Source organism: Triturus cristatus, chromosome 4_1 (assembly GCF_964204655.1).
Source record: "Triturus cristatus chromosome 4_1, aTriCri1.1, whole genome shotgun sequence".
Taxonomy (NCBI): Eukaryota; Metazoa; Chordata; class Amphibia; order Caudata; family Salamandridae; genus Triturus; species Triturus cristatus.
The window spans coordinates 1,181,168,408-1,181,183,982 of record NC_140585.1 but is presented as its reverse complement, the minus strand read 5'-3'; positions in this window follow the sequence as shown (position 1 = coordinate 1,181,183,982).

Genomic DNA, 15,575 nt, shown 5'->3' with positions numbered 1-15,575 from the left:
TATGTTGATAGTGCCATACCAACACATCAATGACAGCAGTGTCCCACTCTCATGAGGATGGATGTCTTTCCCCCACTGCATGACACACCACATGTGGGTGTGAGGACAAATGACACATGCATACCCACCCCTGGCGGATGCAGCACAATACACACACAGAGATCATGCCACAAGACTGTATAGTCATGTCAATGCCTACTAAACTAAGAGAGCCAAAGGGAACACACACTGTCACGCACATCCCAGGACTGATAGGAATGTACAGGTGCTGGGACAGCCACCAAGATGTTGCCTCTCATGGAAGGAATAGGGTGGAGTTCCCACAGATACAATGCCCACAATTGTCAGTCAGGTGCCCAAATACCCTGCAGAACAAGTACCAATTGTGTGCTAGGCTGGGGTAACACACATGTATAGTGCGGAAAATGGAGAATTTCGCCATTAAGGCATTACAACATACTCAATACACAAGTACAGTGACTAGCAAGGATGGCACAGACGATGCAGCCGGAGACATTGCTGAGCAGGCATGGCCATAGTTGAAGGAATCCGTCACCAACAAAGGAAATGTAGACACAGGTCAGCACAACAATTGTGCAACTCCCTGCAGGGAAGATGTCAGGTGCCACCGAGGAAGGAACACTCCTTGGGACAATGTCTCCAAACACAAATAGCACACACACGACCTAAGATTCTTTGCAGAGACCTTGTGATGGCACGCAGATACCATGGTCCACCCCATGAGCATCAGACTACAACATTTCCCTGAAACATAACACATTACCACAACCCCAACTCCTGGAGCATCAGCACCCACATCAATACCTGAAATGCAATAGTGTTCAAAGTGAAAAGAAACTGCTTTATTCAGCATTAAAAGCAAAATTATAAAAGGACACTATTTACAAAGGCACATAGCCAGTCCAGATCAGAAGTCCTTGGGGGGGACACATGGCCACGCGTCTTCCCTAGCTTGCCTGCACATTAGAACCCTCAGGTTAGTCGACTGGGGGGGGGGGGGCATCATGTGGGGAAGGACCAGGCACCGCAGGGACAAGAGGTGTAAGGGTAGGTGTGGTGGGTGTAGGGACGGACGCCTCCACCACAGGGGGTGGGGCAGCGCCAAAGGTGGAGGTGAGCTCGGCGCTGCACACTGCTGCCAGGTCGTCCAGCGTATCCCCTGCACCCGAAGAAACCACAGGCTCAAAGGAGGGGGGGGGTCGGAGGGATGGGGTGCAGCGCCACTGGGGGAGGGGGTGGATGGGGGGTACTCAACTCCCCTACCCGTGGAGTGTCGTTCCCGTTTGCGGGCTGGTGAGCCAGAGGGGCTGAGGCCCAGCACAGCCAAGTAAGCCTCCTTGTCAGATTGTGTGGTAGGGGAGCCGAGGGGAGTGCCATTGGAGGGACTGGGTAGTGCGGCATGCGGACTCGGACTGTGGCTGCGTGTATGCCTGTGTGCCCCAGACCCAGTGGGTGTGCCTTCATCCCCCTGAGTGTGCATGCGAGGAGGTGTGCGCTTGCCCTTACGTGTTGGTGTGCTGCCTGTGTCTGGTGGGGTGCGTGCTTGGGAATGTCTGGGTGTGCTTGGGACAGGCATGGGAGTGGGAAGTGTGGATGGTGCAGGGGTAGGGGGGACAAAGCGCTGCAGGAGACTCACTGCTGCCGTCAGTGAAGAGTCCATGGACCTCAGCAACATCCGTTGGTCAGACATCGCTGATGACATGCCCTCCATGTACGACACCATCTGTGTCATCAGTCTGGTGTGGCCATGGAGGACATTCAACATCGATGTCTGGCCAACCTGCAACTGCCGCAGAATGTCCACAGACTCTGCAGTGAGGGAAGCAGGGGGGACAGGGGATGCGGTGCCTGGCACGAAGGAGACGTGGTGGTGCCTTGCACGGACAGAAGGGACCGGAGCAACTGGGAGGGCAGTGATGGGAATGGAGGGGGCGGTGACAGATGTAGTGCTGCTGCCAGGTGTTGTAGCAGCCTCCGCCCCCTCGAGGAGTTCAGCCTCGGACCTGTCAGTGTCATAGTCAGTGTTGCCACTAGACAGGTCCTCCGCCTGACTCCCCTCGCCCTCCGTGCCACTTGCTCCCGCAGACTCGCCAGCAGTGGTGGCAGCGGTGCTGGATCCCTCCTCCAGGTCCGTGCAGGTGTCTCCCTCGGTGTCCTCTGATGATGCTGTGGGCAAGGTGAAGATACAGAAAATAATCAGTCACCTGTATACATCTGACACATGAGTCCAAACAAAATATGTCACAGTGCATATCAGGAAATGCATCATGAGTAACATGTAGACTGTAACACTAAGTTTGTGATCTATATTATAGTATGTAAGTGCGCCAAGATATATATAGGAAGCACTATTAGAAACCAGAAGGTACGCATTTCCGAGCATTGAAAAATCTAGATGAGAGATATCTCATTGTGCACCATGCATTGGAATGTACAGAACAAAGTCAGCAGCTGTCATTTAAATTCCACGGTCTGGAAACTGTACCTATTAACTGTAGGGGCGGCAATCGAGAATTTAGATTGCGTCAGGCTGAGGCACGTTGGATTCTCAAACTACATGCAGTTGAACTGGGAATCAATATTGATAATGAATTACAGTATTTCCTGGGTACTTGATTTGTTGATTCCCCAGTAGCTTAACAGATTTCCAAATCATGTATGTTCGAATGCCCTCTATTTCTATGCAATTTATATTTAGGGTGGCTGAAGTCCAAGTGTTTACTTAGGTCTTGCTGATACATTGTGTTAATCTGCTAGGATTATGCTGATGTTAGAACTATCTGATATGTGAAAAGCTTTGAAGAATTGTCAATATGTTATGTTTCATTATTAACCTTATTTCTAATATACGCTTATTACTCTTTCTACTTTTAGCCATAAATGCTCTCTCTCTACTATACATCTTTGGCACTTAACAAGGGGGAAGTCACTGTAATTTAATACACTTAGTTTCTCTTACTGGACTACTTGTTGGTTTATATACTCGGAGAGACAGATCAGACGTGCTTAGGAAATTTTTGCCATAAGTTAGACACGTCCCACTAGTTATAATGGTGATAAATGAGGAACCGGAATCTCACGTGTTTATGTTTTATATCGATTGGCGTTACGTGTACATTTAGTGGACCTTGGTATTGTCACACTATTTCTAGTAACTATAGCGTTTGATACTTACTGATCCCGAGCACGTTATGAGGGGTTTGTATTATGTGTGCATGACTGATCACATCGACTTGCGAAGAAGTCCATGGCTTACAGCCCGGAGGACGAAACACATGTTGGCATGGTCTGTGGCTTGAACCTACTCTGTTAAGAAGATGGAAATCATGGGCCGTTATCTTGCAAACTTTGAATAAATCAGGAAGAATATATCCAGGACTGAAATTTTGACTTTAATTTGTAGCTTTTATTTGTGTGCTGTTTGCGCGGGCAGCCAACTGTTTACTTTATTACCAAGACAATTCTGCCCAAGTGGGCAAACCTACTCTCGTACCACATTCCTCGATAACATTCCTAGCCAGTGCATCAACAAGTAATTTTGAATTTTTAAGTATAATTTTAAACTATAATGTTTACCACATCACAAATAAATCAATACAAGACAAAGTAAAACTTGTAAATTCAAGAGGCAAAATTCACACTTTCATTATGGGTACTTCATGCATATTCAGCTCCACGGATGATCCTATAAAAGACACAAAAAATAAAGGATAGTCGTAATTAGAACTATCAGTCCACATATGAATTTAGACCAAAAAGCTAAAGTTAAAAATGTAAACATAAAAAAATGCAACTACAGAAGACTACAATTTCATTTTTACAGAAAATTACGTCAGAATGTAGGATATATCTACATATGCATTTACAAGGGGGACACAAGTTGACGCCATTCAGATATTTGCTGAAAAATCACAACAAGGCAGATTATTCCCCCAAATACTAGGCCAATTCTTCATCAGATTTAGACCCTGAGGTACTTTAGTGTCTAATTCAACTATGTATTTAGATCCAAGTTTCTCAGTTGCGTATCCGATCACCCCCTCTGGTGGTTTGATGAACACGGTAAATTACATAGAAACGAAGAAGGTTTCTATTACTTATGTGCACTTCCTCAAAGTGGCGTGCCACTGGGTATAATTTGTCTTTATTTTGGATAGCAAAATCCGTTTCTTTGAAGTAAACATAGTGCTGCCGACATATCGCTTCGGACATGGGCATGTCAGTACATATATACAGAAATCTGCTAGGCATGTCAGGTGCTTCTCAATCTGCCTGTAAGTACTTGTGATAGGAGAGAAGACGTTTTTTGACATAAAGACAAATTATGATTTAGAATTGGCCTGGTATTTGGGGGAATAATATGCCTCGTTTTGATTTTTCAGAAAATATTTGAATGGCGTCAACTTGTGTCCCCCTTGTAAATGTATATGTATATATATCTCTACATTCTGACGTAATTTTCTATAAAAATGAGATTGTAGTCTTCTGTAGTTGCATTTTATTTTTAGGTCTACATTTTTTACTTTAGTTTTTTTGTCTAAATTCATATGTGGACCAATTGTTTTAATTACGATTATCCTTTATTTTTTGTGTCTGTTATAGGATCATCTGTGGAGCTGAATATGAATAAAGTACCCATAATGAACGTGTGAATTTTGCCATTTGAATTTACAAGTTTTACTTTGTCGTATATTGATTTGTTTGGTGTGGTAAACATTATAGTTTAAAATTTACACTTTAAAATTCAACATTACTTGTTAATGCACTGGCTAGGATTGTTATTGAGGGTAGTGGTACGAGAGTAGGTTTGCCCACTTGGGCAGAATTGTCTTAGTAATACTACCACATTATGGATGTAATATTCTGAAATATTTTGAAATTTGTTTGTTTTAGTCCTATTTTTTATGGTCATATATGGTAATGCTCTGTGCATGTGTGGGATAACCCTGTGACCACTAAGTAATGTGTTGGTGGTCTGATTAATTGCAATTACTTTCGTCGTAATCATTATGAGCTATTATAGTGGGTGGTACTACTCAGTATTTATCTGGATACTGGTACCAATCTGAACTCTGCCCAAGGGTTGAAATAATAAATGATTAGGACTCATGAGTATTATGCTATAGTCGTAAGATGAGAATTAATGCCAATCCTTTCAGCCGTGGCATTATCATTATTATTCTTAGTTATTTTGTGGCTTTTATATTCAGCATTCACTGCAGTATGGGGAAATATTGCTACTACAAAATGTCCGACACGAAAAATAAACCACCCCTTGCACTTAATGGATTTGCCCTCTGATATTTGCGAGGAAGGAGTACTCGCTTCGTAGCATTTGCTGCTTGGTGAATTTTGAATCTATATATATATTTAAATATATACACACACATACATACACAGAATTACCTTGCAATGCAAAGGCATGTGAGGTAAAGGTATATGCCTGGTAAAGTCTTGCGTTGTAAGGGTAATCTGTGGTAAAGGCATTGTAAAGGCTGATTCCCGATAATATATAGTAGATGGATTGTTGGAGGGGTACAGGAGAACAATGTTTTTTTCTTCCCAGCATTCCCCATATATGTTATGCCTGATGTTTGCATAATGCAAATGCTCTCATAGTGCTGCTTCCAAGTACTAACTGGAAACTGAAAATGTACAGTGGAGGTCTGAAAGCAAAGAGTATATCTGGGAAGGGCGCATCATTCTATCTTGGTTGCTTATTGTTTTCCTGCTGAAAAGTGATGTTTAGGCTTAGCCAGAACATGAGTGAGCCCCAACCAAAAATACAGATGAAAAATTCTGTGGTGACAGAGAAGGTTTTAAATGATAGTTTATGAATGGCAAGGGAGAAGTAGTTGTTAAATAGTAACATTCTAGTATAGAGAGATTCCTGCCTTCGTATATGTGACTCTCTGTGGAGTGACAGGGGAGAAACCATTGTTGATCGGCCATAGCAAGACAGCCGTTATAATACCCTCCATATTATAAATCTAAAGAGTCCATCTAGGTGTACCAAGGAGCAACCCCTAGGACCGGTCTTTATCGAGCAAGGCACCATAGCTGCCCTGAGAGTTTTAACCAAGTTCTTCAGGGAACAACCCATGAAAATGGCTTTGAAACAGCTAGCAACAATATATGTTCTGGTGGATCACCATGGAGAGACAGAGGAGCAATCAATATAAATTCAGTCTTATTATACCCTATAATAAGTTGGCAGTGGAATGAAAAATGAGGTAAACATTATTTAATCACCCATATGATTTTTCTGAGGATTTCACACCGGTGTGGCAGGGAGCAACCCATGGTAATGGGCATTACATAATGAGACATGTTGCATAGTCTGAGTAGTACATTTAGTAGCTGCAGCGAGAAATCCATAAGAATGGGCATTATGCAAACTGGTCATACCATATCTTAAAGGAGGCGTGCCAGGAGTGGCAAAAGACCAACACATGGGCCTTGTCATTTTAACCAGCCTTGCTATATTGTATGAGGGGTCTCCCCAGAAGTGACTTAAAGCAACCATCAGTCATAGTGCATGTTCATAATGGCTCGAACCAAGTTGCAGAGACTAATCTGTGGGCATGGACAGCATTCAACATCCTCTCCCCTCTTCCCTCAGTGCGGAGTTCTCAATAGCAAAGAAGTCAGCACAAGGGGAATCAGATCACTATCCAAACACACCCTTTATTTCTCCTATAGGAAAATATTTTTCCTAATTGAGAAATCACTTGCTCTATACCCCCAGCAAAACTGGGGAAAGAGCGCTACTCCAGCCCTTTGCTGGGGTACATTTAAGAACCTCCGGGGTAGAAAGAGGAGAGAGTGGAGTTGGAAATGCCCACAAGACTACAAGTTTGTGGGGGTTCCCAAACTTTCAAGCCAAACCACACCTGGAATGCTCACTTCTAATCGCTGAGTGGGATTGGTAGATGCAGAGATCTCCACACTTATGGTGAAGATCTCATCCCTCGAAAATGGGTTGACTTCTGTGAGGGATTCCACTGTGATTTCCTGGCATGTCAAGTCAAAGTATGCTTTATTCGAATTTCATTCATAAAAGCAGAAAAACAAAATACAATGTAAAACGAATACATATAACAATTTTAAAACAAGATTACATTTCAATCATTAGCAACAAAGTGCAAAGCACACTTCAAGAGAATTTTTTTTTGACTCAAATTATTGATCCTATATAGTGTACTGTTCTATTTATAATGGTAAGAAAATGATAAGATGCATAATTTAAAATAGTTTAAAAAATGGCATACAGATAAAAATACAGAGATAAAACGTAACAGAGAATAGTCAAATGGCTAGCAGTCCACTGTGATTTCCTGGCATGTGTAAAAAGTTAAATTCAGCAATAGATGTATGTTTATGGCTGTATTTTCCTTTTTGAATAGGCCCCTTTATCCACTCCAACATGAGCCAAATCAAAAAGTGTTATTTCAGTCAGTTATTCTCAAACTTACCAAATGGCCATAAACTCACTCTGCTAAAAGTTTACTAGATTGTAGTATTGTAAACTGTCTCTAATATTGCAGAACCACTTCGTAATATAAAGTATTTCATCAGGACAACACTACTGTGTGTAAGAGTTTGGTGTGAGTTTCTCTGGTAGTTTTACATTGATAAGAGTAATACAGTGACATTGTTATCTATAATTTAACTTTTTCCTGTATGTCAGGTACTGTTCAGTCACATTTGAAATATCTTTCCATTTTGGAGAAGCGGATTTCTTCCTCTGTGTCCCTTACAGAGGTACATGTGTTTCCCTTAGGGGTTCCTTGGCTCATCTTTGACAGGTACTCCAGTTTTCAGGGAAAATGCATGGGGTGCACTTGTCAGCACTTATGAAAAATCCAGCCCTATGTGTTTTTTTAGGGCTTACGTTTCATGGTTATACTCCTGTCATCCATAAACTCTCTTCATAAACCAGGGTGATCACCCATCTTTAAGCTAGTAAGTCAGTTTATCTGGAATAGCAATGGATGTTTCAAGAAGCTGATAGACAATTCATTTTTGAAAAATATACATGGTTTTGTATAGTAGGGACCAGGCCTCAAAGACGTGGAAGCGCTGAACTAAAACAATTAACATTAGCTATGAAGGAAATGCAGTACAAAAAACTCATTACCTACAGGAATCTATATGTTACATGCAGAAGCGGGAAACGTTCTAAAAAAGACATCAATGAAATTTTAACAATATAGAGGTCATTGGCAGATTGATAATTTTAAGAAATGAAGCCCTCCTCACTTATAAAACAAGCATTGAAAATGCAATAGGTCTCGCCCTCGTTTAAGTTAAAGCAATTGTGTTTGTAATTAGGTGGCTTTTTAGCTTTGCTTTTATTAGTGTCTTTCAAACTTTCATGTACATAACATGCATATGTATGCATACATGTATATGTATGCATGCATTTATATTTGTATTTATATAGATATGCAGATGTATATATGTTTATGTATGTATGTATATATATATACACATACATATATCTAAATGCATTTGCGTACATATACATATATATGTGTGCGTGTAGAGAGGCAGAGGTAGAGAGGCAGAGAGAAAAGAGTAGTAGAGAGAGAGGCAGAGAGAGGTAGCGCGAGAGGAAGCATGAGAGGTAGAGAGTGAGTAGTAGAGAGTGAGTAGTAGAGCGTGAGTAGTAGAGAGTAGAGAGTGAGTAGTAGAGAGTGGGTAGTAGAGAGTAGTAGAGAGTGAGTAGTAGAGAGTGAGTAGTAGAGAGTAGAGTGAATAGTAGATAGAGAGTTAGCAAAGAGAAGTAGAGAGTGAGTAGTAGAGAGTGAGTAGTAGAGAGTGAGTAGTAGAGAGTGTAGTAGAGTGTAGTAGAGAGTGAGTAGTAGAGAGTGAGTTGAGAGTGAGTAGTAGAGAATAGTAGAGAGTGAGCAGTGGAGAGTGAGCAGTAGAGAGTAGTAGAGTGAGTGAGAATAGTAGAAAATGAGTAGAGTAGAGAGTGAGTAGTAGAGAGTGAGTAGTAGAGAATGAGTAGAGAGTAGAGTAGTAGAGAGTGAGTATTAGAGAGTAGTAGAGAGTGAGTAGTAGAGAGTAGTAGAGAGTAGTAGCGAGTGAGTAGTAGATTGTAGTAGAGTGTAGTAGAGTAGTAGAGAGTGAGTAAAAAAGAGTGAGTAGTAAAGAGAGTAGTAGAGTGAGTAGTAGTGAGTAGTGTGACAGTGTCTCACACACACAGTGTCACACACATAGTGTCACACACACACACACAGTCACACACACACAGTCTCACACACACAGTTTGTTGCAGACCTGTTGTTGTAAAACAGGTTTTTCCCTATAACTGTGGCGGAGTGAAATAATTGCGTTGTCTATGCATCATTAGTTTATACAGCACAAAATATTTCCGCATTATATTACAGATGTGACTTTAATGTATCTGGCCACAAGATTAATTTATGGATTTAAAAAACCTTATTTCCGCTCGCACATTCTTGTATTGACCCTGGTTTTGAGTTGCCTGCATAAGCAGAGGTCAGAAATAAGCCAGCGTTCTTTTATTGGCTATATTCTTGCAACTCGGTCAATCAAATGCATGTCTTGTTGCTTACTTCTATCACCTATTAGGTTTTTAGGGAAATGCAATAACCATTGAGCATAAACACTGACATCCTCTGCTCTGCCAAGATGTGCGTTTGCTATAGTGAGCAATGTGCTCCCTCCCATTCAAGATTGTGTCTGCACAGAAGAGCAATGTGTGGCAGAAACAACACCAAAATGTTGATTGTGTAAAACAGGGCTCTTTGACAGGTCAATGTTTTCCACAGAGAAAAGTACAGGGCTTTTTACAGCTTTGAATTGTAACATAGTCATGGCTATAGACTGCATCACTTTCACTTTTTAATTTATCAGCACCCTCTCTACCTGTTCGAAGGTAATAACCTTGGCATAAGCATAGTGTCAGCCAGTGAGACATTTAGGGGGCATTGAGAGTTTGTTGAAATTGATGAAGCACCCCGAGTCCCCGCCCTCGTACTTCAACTCCCTCATTAAGAGGAGAGGGAAGCTCCCGCCTCAAGGAGCTGGGGCGAAGGTCAGAAGGTCTCCTTCCGTAAGGACGGGCCTTCTTATGAATATTTTTCCTGCCCCGGGCCACCATATGAGGCCTAAAAAAATCATCAGTTCGCCTTATACGGAATGGGAAAAGTCATTACAGGTCGGGGTCAATGGATTTTTTTTGTTTTTTAGACATCAATCAGTGTTTTGGAGGGTTTGTTTCTTAAATATAAAAACAATGCCCACGGAAGCCACCTCATGGACGCCAGCAGGCGTTAATGAAAGTGCTCCAATCACGTTGGCAGAAGCCGGTAGCGAACATGTTCCTTGTCAGGCCACGAAGCATCGCTTGATCAGGCGTTTGGTAAGACTGGCCTCCACGCATGGGTAATCTGGCAGGTTGGTCGCTATGAGATCACAGACTCACAAAATGAAGACAAAGCCTGCGGAAATGCAACTCAAAACAATGCGCCTTCCCAACCCTAAAATGTGCTGCCCTATGCAAAGGGCTGAGCTGTGCTGTCAGTGGGGGGCGGGGGGGGGGGGGTGAAGTAAAATCAGTGGTGCAGTATCCATTCCAATTACAGCAATAACTCACTAAAGATACCATTTACGTTTTCTTACAGTGGACCAGTTAGGTGAAGGTGCCACTAGCAAAAAAATGATTCCAAGGCACAAAGTGTTCTGACCCAAAACAGTTTCTGCTGCTACCAAGGAAGTCACCTTAAGGCGACAAACTCTGTGCATATTTGTCTCTGCTCATGCCACGTGCTGGAATTACTTCATCACATATAGGTAATAGAAATCACCCACAAAGTGGGAGTCCAACACCAGCACCCACATAACAATTGCCACGATTTAAAGGGAATTTACAGTATTTACTGATCAGCGCATTACAGATCGATTTTACCATACACAAGTTAAACACAATTACTTTTGTAGCATGGTACAGGAAAGATTAATAAAGCTGTTTTATTTTATATTGCCAAAGCTCACTTGAAAGGACAGTGTTTGCAGTAAATAAACGTCAAGGGTCAAACACCGAAACTGTGTATTTTATATGTCTGGGCACTCGCCCGCAAAACGGGTCTCTTTAGGAAACGTGATATGTGATGTTAATAACGTGTGGATCGTATTTAAGTTGCAGAGTGAATAATTAAAATTATAAACTGGCTGAAAGCTTGACAACAAAGTGAACAAAACCTTTAAGAACAGTTCTGTAAATTATCACAAGATGCGCCAGAGGTATTCGGACATGCAGTATTGTCCCCATTGGAGTCATATTGCGTGTTATGAAAACTATGATTAACTGATGTCGATTTACCAAATCCTTATTATGATGAGAAGTCTATTGTCCAAAGTCTTCACTAATTTAGCATCAAGTGCTTCAATTCTCAGGAATAGGCACGCACCGTGAAGCCGTTGTAGCTAAACCTAAAATCGGTTTCTTCATTTAACGCCAGGCTCGTGAAAACTTCCTAATATGTAAGGGGAAGGGTGGGGGGCAGGGGGGGGGGGGGGACTGCCAGAGTACAGGCGATAAACGAGGTCTTTTAAAATAGGTAAGTGCCGGGAGGGATGCTCATATGAGGTTTGTCCAGCGCTTTAAATACCGATCCGATGGTTTATAGAGAAAGAGAAACGCAAAGGCTGCACCGCTGAGGCAGCAAATGTCGCATCTGATCTTATGTTCAAGTCAAACTACCTTGTTCTAAAGAAATTCATTCTGAAATCACTGGAACCTCCGCGTTCAACCCACCACCTAGTCCGAGAAGACACAAATATTGAGCATGTGGAAGCATAAAAGTGCGAATCCTAGCATGTCCGTTGTGTGTGAAGCCGCCCTACAGTGCGCTTGCTGTGCCATGTCAGACGGGTCCCGAGGCAGTGGCTGTGTCCAGGGCTGCTCCACACACGCTGCACTGCACAGTCCTGCCACAGCCTCTGTGACGTGCGACAGAGTATCAGGTCATGCTGGGGAGCTCTAAAACACAAGACTGGACTTCGGTACAATGGCTCTCCTATGAATCTCAGAAGGATAAAGTGCACCGTGAACTCCACCACGCTCAGGATACACAAACACCTTTGTAGCAGATGCCTAACCCACTGAACTATCTATTTTGAAGAAGCGCCTGGCGCTGAGCAAAACAAGCGGCCGTGAAAGTAATCGCGGTAAACATCAAAGCGGCCGTGCGGCCGCGAAAGTGAAAGTAATTGCGGTAAAGCGCAGCGCGCGCGCCCGCGCACATGCACTGTGGCTCTAGGCTGGCCTGGTAGCACTTTTTGGAGCCCTCTCAATAAGTCTCGCCAGACCAGCGCATTCGCTGGGTCAGGCGAGACCTAAAAATGAACAAAGGCTGCGACAGGAATGATTACGAAATGCTCATCAAGACATACAATGTAGAAGCCAAAAACATACTTTGCTCCGAAAGGTGAACACATGTGCTGTTCTTTTACAGCGTGCACTCCTCCCATTAAATCACTAAGACGCCCTGGAAATTGTCATTATTTTCTTGACCACAAGCAGGTTCCTTACAATGATGCTTCACGGCGCTTTTGAAAATGTTACATTTTTGCACATTTCCATCTCATTCTGGCTGCTGTGGAAGTTTCAGGCCAGTCACACGTGTTGCTGTTTGCTAGGTCTCTGTCATAATCCAATTGTGTGTATTCCTCTGTAGCACTGCCCATCCCCCCAGTCTGTGCCAGTCAAGGTTTAGAGGTGTTTCAGGTCTGCTAGTTAACCGGCCCATTGTTATGCAGAAGGGTGACCAAGTGAACGCCCTGACGCTCGCTCTTTCCTTCTCTTTGATTAAGAACAGTAGGCTGAGCTTTTGCGATACTTTACCAGGAATCCAAAGAGGCAGTGCACTCTAAACAAAATTGTAGTTCACTGCTAAGAACAGAAATAGCATACATTTAAAGGCATCAATGTCAATTTCATATAGGTAAAGTGTGCTAAGCAATAAACTGAGTAAAAATGGTTTAACATTTTTTATTTTACATTATGTTCAAATATAATTCGGACACAGTTTGGTCATTTTTAAAGTAGTTTTAAAAAAAACGTAAGTATGACTTTGAACGAGTTGTGCCGGCAGCACTATTTCCTTTTTTATGCGCTCGAAAGTCAACAAAATTCTGTTAAAAAGGTTTTGAGTGATTATTCTGCAAAGCTTATTTCTTTTATTTCAACGGATCGCTTCCTCCACCTGCAATTATATCTTTACTGTGGAGAGTTGCAGTAATTGGGTGCAGCAATGAGTGCTCGACGGGATGGTCTGGCAGTGTGTGGGCTGCTTTTTTGACAGTTGTGGCACTTTTTCCTTTTGATTTCCCTGAGATTAAAACAAGCACTGCCTACTGCAAGCTCAAATCTGTCCTCTTCTTGCAAAGCACTTATGCAGCATGTCTTTACAAGGTCAAAACAGTCCCAATTTGACAACACAAGACACTATTTTTCTAGCTTTCTGATTCACTAATGGGAGGATGCTTATTTTCGTGCCCAGGCCTATTTTGTGTCCCAGTCGGACCCTGAATAGGCATCATGTAAAAATATGATACAATATCTTAAAATTAAAAAAAGAAACGTTGAATTATTTCACCCTCAGTACATAAGATGACATCACTGCACTGAGAGGCATTTTTTTTTTAAAAGCGAAGGTGTTTTAACTTGAGCTTATAAACGTTCATGCCCTCAGTAACCCAGATGAAAATGCAATTAGTGTACTAAAACGGAAGTCAGTAGTCACCTGCACGCTATATATGGCCTACATTCTTATTATAATTGCAACAACATTGATAGTCTATTCTATTAAACAAGATGTTTTTGTACAGCAATGATCCTGAGCACACATTTTAAAATTCTCTCATATGCAATAATGAAGTAAAAGAAGGCACAGTGAAATAACATATATGCCTAGTATTACACAATTTGGTAGAGCAGGGTAGCTGGGATTGATTGTAGAATCTCTGGTGTCATGTTGTGCAATTCAGCCACTAGATGGGCATCTCTTTGCTTTTAGAGCAAATGTTTATGCTTTGTATTTATTTCTTGGCACATAATATTACTGATGGGTTGTGGATTGAAGCCACACAAAAGCTCAGCTAGTTTTGTGTTTGAGAGTCCCAGAGGACCTCCATCTAAGCTAGGATAGGCATCACTCAACTCTAGTTTATGGCTAGTTGTAGTGATCAGGCTAACTAAGATTTTGAGAGGTTCAAGCTGAGAAAAAAAAGTCAATCTCTAGAAAGATCAATTGATGTATTTCATAGTCATTTGAAACTCTGTTCAAGCATGTGTGCTTTGCCAGACATAGTAGGTGAAAAACAGAGATCAAGTCATTCAGTGGCATCTCTGATAAACAATGCAATCTTTTACTTTGTCAATCGGGCTTGACTATAAGCAGAATTCTAGATGTGGCTGCACAGGATTAGTGAATTAAATGTGTTTCATTGGTTGACAGCTACATGTGGAAAATCTTTCTGACACTTGCACATTTCCTTGGACAAACAAAGGTGGCCCAGGTGACAAGCCCCAGGCAATAGGGAACAAAAAAAGGTCACAAGTAAGAACATGTAACAACTGTGGTGCTGAGGCACATCATGAGGGAAATTGCTTGGTAAAAGTCCTAGTTTGTCAAAAATATATCAAGCTCAAACACTTTTCAAAGCCATTTAGGTTGGATGGTCAGTACATAGTTGTGAAGTGAAGAGCAGTGCAGCCTGCCAAATGTTGAGTGAAGTAGCAGCTGACAAGAGTGGGGTGAAGTCCTGTAATAGGTACCAGTTGTTCTTTATTGGCATGATTTGGTGTGTTCTGGCAAGTCAGGAATTGCCACCCCATGATATCATGATTTGAAACCTTTGGAGGATAGATGTTATGGACACAAGAGTGTCGGTCAACCAGACATCTGCATGTCAGTACCTCAGCTAGGGGCAGCCACATATTCAAGGCCTATGGCAAAACATTTTACAGCTTCAGTGATGCAACACCCCTCCTACCGGGATGCATGCTCACAATTACATATAGTGCAGTAGATCAATTGTTACAGTGTGTGTTCTGTGTGGCTACATTTGTGTGAATTATCCTCCGGCACTACAAATGTTGAGGTGGTAAGTTTGCACACTTACATTGCCACAATGACCTGCATCATTTCTTGGTGGAATATGAGGACTTCTTCCAGGTACACAGATTTCGGAATGAGTTCTCAATTAAATTTTCAGGTTTCATTCCAACTCAGTGCCTAACTTGTAAAATAATGAGTGCTGGTGCCCAAAGCTTTACTCAGAAGCCTGCCACCAGCTCTAGTATATGTCAGGTGAAAAAGACAAAGCTGCATAGTCTTGAATCCAATTAAGACCTCTTTAATCCGCTGCCACACACTCCCAGCTCCTTTTGCTCACTCTTGCAATTTCTGGTTTCTCCCTTTGTGACGATTTTTCCATCTTTCTCATGCTGCTTTTTTCCTGTTTGTGTGTTCTTCCCTCTTTTGCTCTCACGAAATGTCATTTTTTTTTTTTAA